At 37.1% G+C, this 7848-nt stretch overlaps 1 pseudogene; it reads left to right on the forward strand.

Annotated features, from left to right (window-relative positions):
* The first annotated feature begins 3310 nt into the window (after positions 1 to 3310).
* On the forward strand, positions 3311 to 6769 carry LOC147279940 (uncharacterized; annotated as a pseudogene).
* Positions 6770 to 7848: the final 1079 nt, after the last annotated feature.

Genomic DNA, 7848 nt, shown 5'->3' on the forward strand with positions numbered 1-7848 from the left:
GTGTTGGGGTTGTCTCTGGTTCTCCTGACAGGACAGCACCTTTCTTCTCTATTTTTCCTTCATCCCAATTCCAAGATGCAGATTCATCAAACTCGACATCTCGGCTGATCACGAGCTTCTTAGTTCTTGGATTGTAGACTCGATAGCCTTTAGATTGAGAACTATATCCCATAAATATGCCAATTTCTGATTTTTCTTCTAGCTTATGTCTTTTTGGAGCTGGAATGTGCACATAGCATACACATCCAAAGACTTTGAGATGCTTTGCTGATGGCTTCTGGTTACTCCACACCTCAATAGGAGTCTTGTCTTGTAGAGTTTTTGTTGGACATCTATTTAGCAAGTATACTGCTGTGTATACTGCTTCTGCCCAAAATATCTTTGGTAGTCCTTTTTCAAATAGCATTGATCTAGCCATCTCCATTATAGTTCTATTTTTCCTTTCCGAGACTCCATTTTGTTCAGGAGCATAGCCCACTGTCAATTGGTGCTCTACTCCTTCATCTTCACAAAACTTGTTGAATTCTTTTGAGGTGTACTCTTTACCTCTATCGCTTCTAAGAGCTTTGATGTATTGGCCACTTTGTTTTTCGACATGAGCCTTGAACTTCTTAAAGACTTTGAAGACTTCTGATCTTTCACGTAGAAAATAAACCCATGTCATTCTAGAATAGTCATCAATGAAAAGAATGAAGTACCTGCTTTGATCGAGAGATGGGGTCCTCATTGGTCCACAGACGTCTGTATGCACGAGCTCCAACATTGCTTTTGCTCTCCAAGCCTTTCCGGATGGAAATGCTTGTCGATGTTGTTTGCCAAGTTGACAGCCTTTGCAGACATCACCACTCTCCTTTATGCTTGGCAAATCTCTCATCATATTTTTCTGGTGAAGTAATTGTAGTCCATGAAAGTTGAAGTGGCCAAATCTTTTATGCCAAAGCCATGAATCTTCTAGTTCTACTTTCATGGCCATATTTTTGACATATTGCCAATGGATGGGAAAATTTCTATTTTCCATCCTTACTTTAGCTATAATATGATTTTTATCTTTTTTATCATATATTATGCAGGAGTCTCTAGAAAAGTGTAGAGAATATCCATTTTCAATCATTTGGCCAACACTCAATAGATTATGCTCCAAGCTAGGAACTAAAAGAACATCATGAATTAATTTAGTTCCTTTGTTTGTATGGATAGAGATCGTACCTTTTCCTTTCGTCTCCACCAGTGCGCCATTTCCCAATTTAACTTGGGATTTTATGGATGTATCTATTTCAGAGAAGATGCTTTCGTCTCCTGTCATGTGGTTGCTGCAGCCACTGTCGATGTACCATTTCATGTTGTTCACTTCAGTTGCTGCTTGACAAGCATAGAAAAGCTCTTCATCCTGCTCCTTTTCTTCTGTATAATTTGCTTGATAATTCTTCTTAAGCCGACAGTCTTTTTCCATATGTCCAAACTTTTTGCAGTTTCGACATTTTGGTTTTCCTCGAAACCAACAATCTTTTTCTAGGTGACTTGTCTTTTTACATGTTCCACATGGAGGGAAGTTTTTCTTCTCCTTGTTTTCATTTTTATTTTCCCAGTTATTGGGTTTATCTCCTCCTCTAGAATTTTCTTTTGATTTCCAGTTTCCTCTAGATTTCTGAGACCTTAAATTGACTTTTGACTGGAAGGCACTTTCTAGTGAACTTTCATTTCGCCTACTCAGTCTTTGTTCGTATGCTTCTAGAGAACCCATTAGTTCTGTTACTGAAAGAGCCGTTATATCTTTTGACTCTTCAATGGCAGTGACTATAGGGTCATACTTATCAGTAAGACTAATAAGTATTTTTTCTACAATTTTTGTATCAGTTATCTTTTCACCATAAGCTCTCAATTGATTTACTATTTCATTTACTTTGGAATAGTAATCTTTAGCGGTCTCAGAATCTTTCATTTTAAGATTTTCTAAATCTCTCCTTAGAGTTTGTAGTTTGACACTACGTACCTTTTCATTTCCTTGAAACTCTTCTTTCAAAGTATCCCAAGCCTCCTTTGAAGTTGTAGCTCCCATGATCCTTGGAAATATGGTGTCATCCAAAGCTTGTTGTAGAGCGTAAAGAGCCTTTGCGTCTCTCTGCTCGTCCTTCTTCGCCTGCTTTCGTTGCTCAGCAGTGGGTCTTTCTGGAACAGAGAACCCACTAGTAACAATGTCCCATAAGTCTTGAGACATAAAATAGGTTCTCATCTTGATGCTCCAAAAATCATAGTTTTCACCAGAGAATATTGGAAGAGGGACAGAGTTTTGGCTAGAGTTATTAGACATGGTGGTAAATTAGGATGACCCTACGCCCAATAAGAAAGCTCTGATACCACTGTTAGAAATTTAGAGGGTGTTTAGGACACTTGTAGCTAATGGCTTGTGTAAGCTTCTATTAGCTATCTATGCTTGATATGAGAAGTGTTTGAACTATAAAACAAAGTATCTTTTATTGATGAACAAAGGAGGATACAAGTGGAGATGTAGATGTCTAGGACAATAGGACTTTAGGACTAGTGGCTTTTAGTATTGCCTCTTGCTTGCCCTTAGATATGGGTACATCCTATATATATAGAGAGTAGATGAACCCTCTTGACTTCTCTAGAACATCTATTAGCCACATGCTACTAGTAGGTTCTAGAGTATACTACACTTTTAATTATATTCTAGTACATTCTTATATAAGCTTAATATTCTAGACTCTTCTTTTATGTAGAATTATGTAGACTTCTCTAGTTAAGATAGTTACTAATAGATTTATCTAGAATACTCTTTCTTCTTATCAAGCTATCTTCTAAACTTCTAGAATTATGTAGAACTATGTGAAATATTCTAGCTTTAATTTGTATGGGCTTTGAGGAAGTCTCTAGAATTTTGTAGTATTTTCCAATTATGTGCATTAATTTTCAACAGTTACATATGAGGAAAAGTCTATGAGAATTGGGAAGCTTCCCCACAACCCCCACTTGCAAGTTGCAATTGAATCTTTAGTCATGCATGTGCATCATGAGCCTGAAGATTACATTTTGTTGTCAATTCTTTAATCAATAAACCCAACGCACGCTCAGAGCAGATGATGCACGATCTTTTAGTGTTTCCTGTTCAAGTGGATGAGCTCATCCACTAAATATTTTCTTTGCCAATCCACGAGTAACATCCAATAAAACTCTCTCTTCAATGAATAAATCATTTTCATTTCATTAAGTTCAAGGCATGTGGCAGGGCAGCTGGCACTATAAATAAGTCTCGGAAGTAGTATAAACATTATATACACCAAAACGAAAAACCATGACATCTTCAATAGTGTCATGCTCTGTTGCTTTTTGCCTTATTATCTTGTGTGTTCAGCTGATTTCATCATCAAACTTTGCTATTGCTTCTGCTGCTCCTACTGAAGCAGAGGCTCTTCTCAAATGGAAAGCCAGCTTTCAAAATCAAATCCAGTTCAATAATCTCACCTCATGGACTTACCTTCCCAGTAACAATGCCACCAATTCTTCCACCAATCATAAACCAAATACAAGCCCATGCATTTGGGCTGGGATTTCATGCGACTCTGCTGAAAGTGTCACTAGGATAAACCTTACCAACTCTGGTGGGATTCTCACCAGAAATCGGTCTCCTAACAAATCTTACCAGTCTAAGTCTCGCTGCAAATAATCTTTCTGGTTCAATCCTTGCATCGTTAAGTGATCTGAGAAATCTGACCCTTCTCTATCTCTATAAAAATAAGCTTTCTGGAACTATTCCTGAACAGATAGGGAACTTGAAATCTATTGTGGATATAGAGTTAAGCCTCAACAATTTAACAGGCTCTATCCCTCCAAATTTTGGAAACTTGAAAAAGCTAAAAGTCTTATACTTGACCAACAATCAACTGTTTGGTCCTATCCCACCGGAGATAGGAAATTTGAAGTCCCTAGAGCAATTAAAACTTTATACAAACAATCTTTCTGGTTCAATCCCAGAATCCATAGGTGATTTGAGAAATCTTACCCATCTATATTTGTATACAAACAAGTTTTCTGGAACTATTCCTAAAGAGATAGGGAACTTGAAGTCTCTTGTGAGTTTAGCCCTTAATAACAACACTGTTTCTGGTTCAATCCCTGCATCGTTAGGTCATCTGAGAAATCTTACCCTTATGTATCTCTTTATAAATAAACTTTCTGATACAATTCCTAAAGAGATAGGGAACTTAAAATCTATGGTGGATCTACAGTTGGGCTACAACTATTTAAGAGAGCCTATCCTTCCAAATTTTGGAAACTTGAAAAAGCTAACCGTGTTAGACTTGGCAAACAATTGACTTTCTGGCACTATTCCTAAAGAGATAGGGAACTTGAAGTCTCTTGTGCACCTAGATTTGAGGGAGAACCAATATATTCACTGGTTCAGTTCCTACTTTATTAGGTGATTTGAGAAATCTTGCCCATCTCCATCTCTCTACAAATAAGCTTTCTGGTTCTATCCCATCAGAAATAGGAAGTCTCACGAGGTTGACAAACTTGGAGTTACATAATAATCAATTAGTTGGTTATTTGCCCCAAAACCTTTGCCAAGGTGGATCACTAGCAAACTTATCAGTAAGCAACAACCATTTGACAGGTCCAATCCCCAAAAGCTTGAAAACATGCATGAGCTTATTCAGATTGTGGCTTGATGGGAACCAATTGATAGGCAATATATTTGAAGATTTTGGTGTCTATGAAAATCTTCATTTTATAGATATAAGTGACAATAAATTTTATGGTGAAATCTCACAAAAGTGGGTACAGTGCCCATAGCTAACAACCTTACGAATTGGGGAAAACAACCTTACTAGTAGTATACCACCTGAGATTGGCAACGCAATCCAAATTCAAGAACTCAATGTTTCTTCAAATCGTTTAGTTGGGATTATCCCAAAGGAGTTTGGGAGATTGACTTCTTTACAGAGGTTGATGTTGGATAGAAATCAACTGTCTGGTCGTGTACCATCAGAATTTGGATCACTTACTAATATTAAGTATCTCGACTTGTCCACAAACAAATTCAATGATTCAATTCCTAGCTTTCTGAGTGATCGACTTGGCCAAATTATTCTACTTGAATTTGGGCAACAACCAGTTCAAACAAGGAATTCCAATTCAATTGGGGGAGTTACTTCACTTGACCCAACTTGATTTAAGTGCTAACTTGCTTGGAGGTAAGTACCATCAGCAATGGGCAATTTGGAGAGTTTGGAGAAGTTGAATCTTTCCCACAATAATCTTTCTGGTTTCATTCCAACAAGTTTTGGAGGTATGCATGGCTTGTTGAATATTGACATATCCTACAATGACTTGGAAGGGCCCCTTCCCAACATCAGTGCATTTCAAGATGCTCCCCCAAAAGCATTACAACAAATGATTGTGTGGATACGTTGGAGCTTTGCAACCCTGCGAACATGGCAGTACTTTTACTTCTTTCTTCTATATTTTCAATTGCCTTTGTAGTAGAAAGGAAAAAGAAGCATCAGCATCCAGAAGAAACCATTGCGCATGAAATAGTTTCTTTTTCAGTATTAAATTTTGATGGAAAAACCATGTATGAGGAAATCATAACGGCAACCGAGGATTTTGATTCTAAATATTGCATTGGGAAAGGAGGATATGGAAGCGTCTTCAGAGTAAATTTGCGATCCGCCAACATAGTTGCAATGAAGAAACTTCATTTCCTATGCAATGGTGAGAAGAATTTTCAAAAGGCGTTCTTGAATGAAATAAGGGCACTAACAGAGATACCCAAATATTGTGAAGCTTTATGGTTTTTGTTCCCATAAACAGCACCCATTTTTGGTGTATGAGTATCTAGAAAGGGGTAGCTTGGCCACAATGCTAAGAAAGGATGATGAAGCTAAAGAATTGGGGTGGAGTAAAAGAGTGAATATTGTTAAAGGTGTAGCTTATGCCTTGTGCTACATGCACCACAAATGCTTGCCACCAATTGTGCATCGGGACATATCAACCAAGAACATTTTGGTGGATTTTGAATATGAGGGCTTTGTTTCAGACTTCGGCACTGCTAAGTTCTTAAACCCAGACTCAACTAATTGGACTGCCCTTGCGGACAAATACGGAAATGTGACACTAGGTAATATTGTGGTTTTATGTCTTTGATATTATTGTATATTTAACATGTTTTATGGTTTTATTTTTAGACCAATGATTCGTTTTCAGGGTTAGGATGAGGTTAATTACGGATAAAAATGTTACACTTCTAATTAATCATTGATTGCATGATACACTTTATGCAAACTTTCATTGAATAGTTATACCTACATACTAACAATGCCATTGGTATGAGCTTTTTCTTTAAGCAAAGCTTGCTTATACAATGGAAGTGAATGAGAAATGCGATGTGTATAGCTTCAGAGTAGTAACACTAGAAATAATTTTGGGAAGACATCCAGGTGATCTTCTCTCATCTTTATCTTTAGGGTCGTCATCATGATCATCCTCTTCATCTTCATCTGCATTACCAGCCCATCAAATTCCAATTGTGGAGTTTTTGGACAAACGCATTTCCCCTCCTACACATCAAGAAGCAGGGGAAGTGCTCTCTCTTGTGAAGACAGCGTTTACCTGCTTGAATGCCCGTCCACAATCCCGTACAACAATGAAACAAGTTTCTCAATACCTCTTTGCTCAAAGTCTGCATTTGTCAAAGCCATTGGGTTTGATAACCTGTGGTGAATTGCTTTCTCTCCATGGTTTCACTACTTGAGGAAGTTTCTTATTTCCTATACATATTTGACTTTGTGTGAGCTTTCTTTTTAGAAGAAAGATTCTTCTTCGATTGTACCTTATTGTAATCTATTTCACGTACTTGCATGTGTACTGTGGCTCTTATATACTCCATGTGGTGTGCCTCAATGTTAAAAGTTTGTTGTTTTCCATGTGAGAAATTTAAGAGAATAAAGCAATGGTTTCTATTTGTATAATGGTTTGATATATTTATATACAGTGCATTCTTATATGCCTATATGTTATATGCAATACGACTAGACAATGCAGGCTATGCAGCAACACATACAGACCAATCTGAGTTTGTATATCACCCCAACAGAGAAGAAAAGACCCCCACAAAGCTAAAAATCAATTAAATTTTCAAAATTAGTCAACAAAATCTATCAACAATTTAATCAGAAAAATAGGTAAGCTGAATTTGACGTGGCAGTGATTGCAATGGCGACACTATATATGAAACAAAGGGTCATAAAATCATATACAAACACAGCCATTCTCAGTTTCAATTTTCTTACAAAGACCAAGAATCAGAAAACAAAAGTGACGATGTCCCTAATCAAGTTCCTTTTGCATCCAAAGACTGAGCAACTCAAAAAGGCCTTCAAAGGTTCCTTCTTTTATTTTCTGATCGTTTTATCCTTTGCAGCATTTCTTGTTCCGATCATCAATTCATCACATGCCCCATCTTTTGTAATTCGCTTCAAGATTGATTCTGAACCAACCCCATTTCACCGATCCGATTGTTAACGTTATGTTTAACGTAAATGATCTAATAATGGAAAATGAGCTGTCTTTTAATTCATCTTCATTCACTCTTTCAGTGATCAATGGTCAGATCGGTGTTTTATGTATGTGGGGTCTCATGGGTTGGTGCAAGAAAGGTCCATGTGAATGTGATTGCCTGCCTTTTGTAAACGATGATCTGTTAAGCATGTTTTACATGTTGGTCACTTCACTCTGCTCCAAAACTCTGTTTGTATTAGAAGAAGATTATGTATTTGGGCTAATTCTACTGGAAAAAAAAAGAAAGAAATAATTGGTATACATACATTATAG

This window comes from Dryas octopetala, chromosome 7, assembly GCF_963921425.1.
Source record: "Dryas octopetala chromosome 7, drDryOcto1.1, whole genome shotgun sequence".
In the NCBI taxonomy this organism is placed as follows: Eukaryota; Viridiplantae; Streptophyta; class Magnoliopsida; order Rosales; family Rosaceae; genus Dryas; species Dryas octopetala.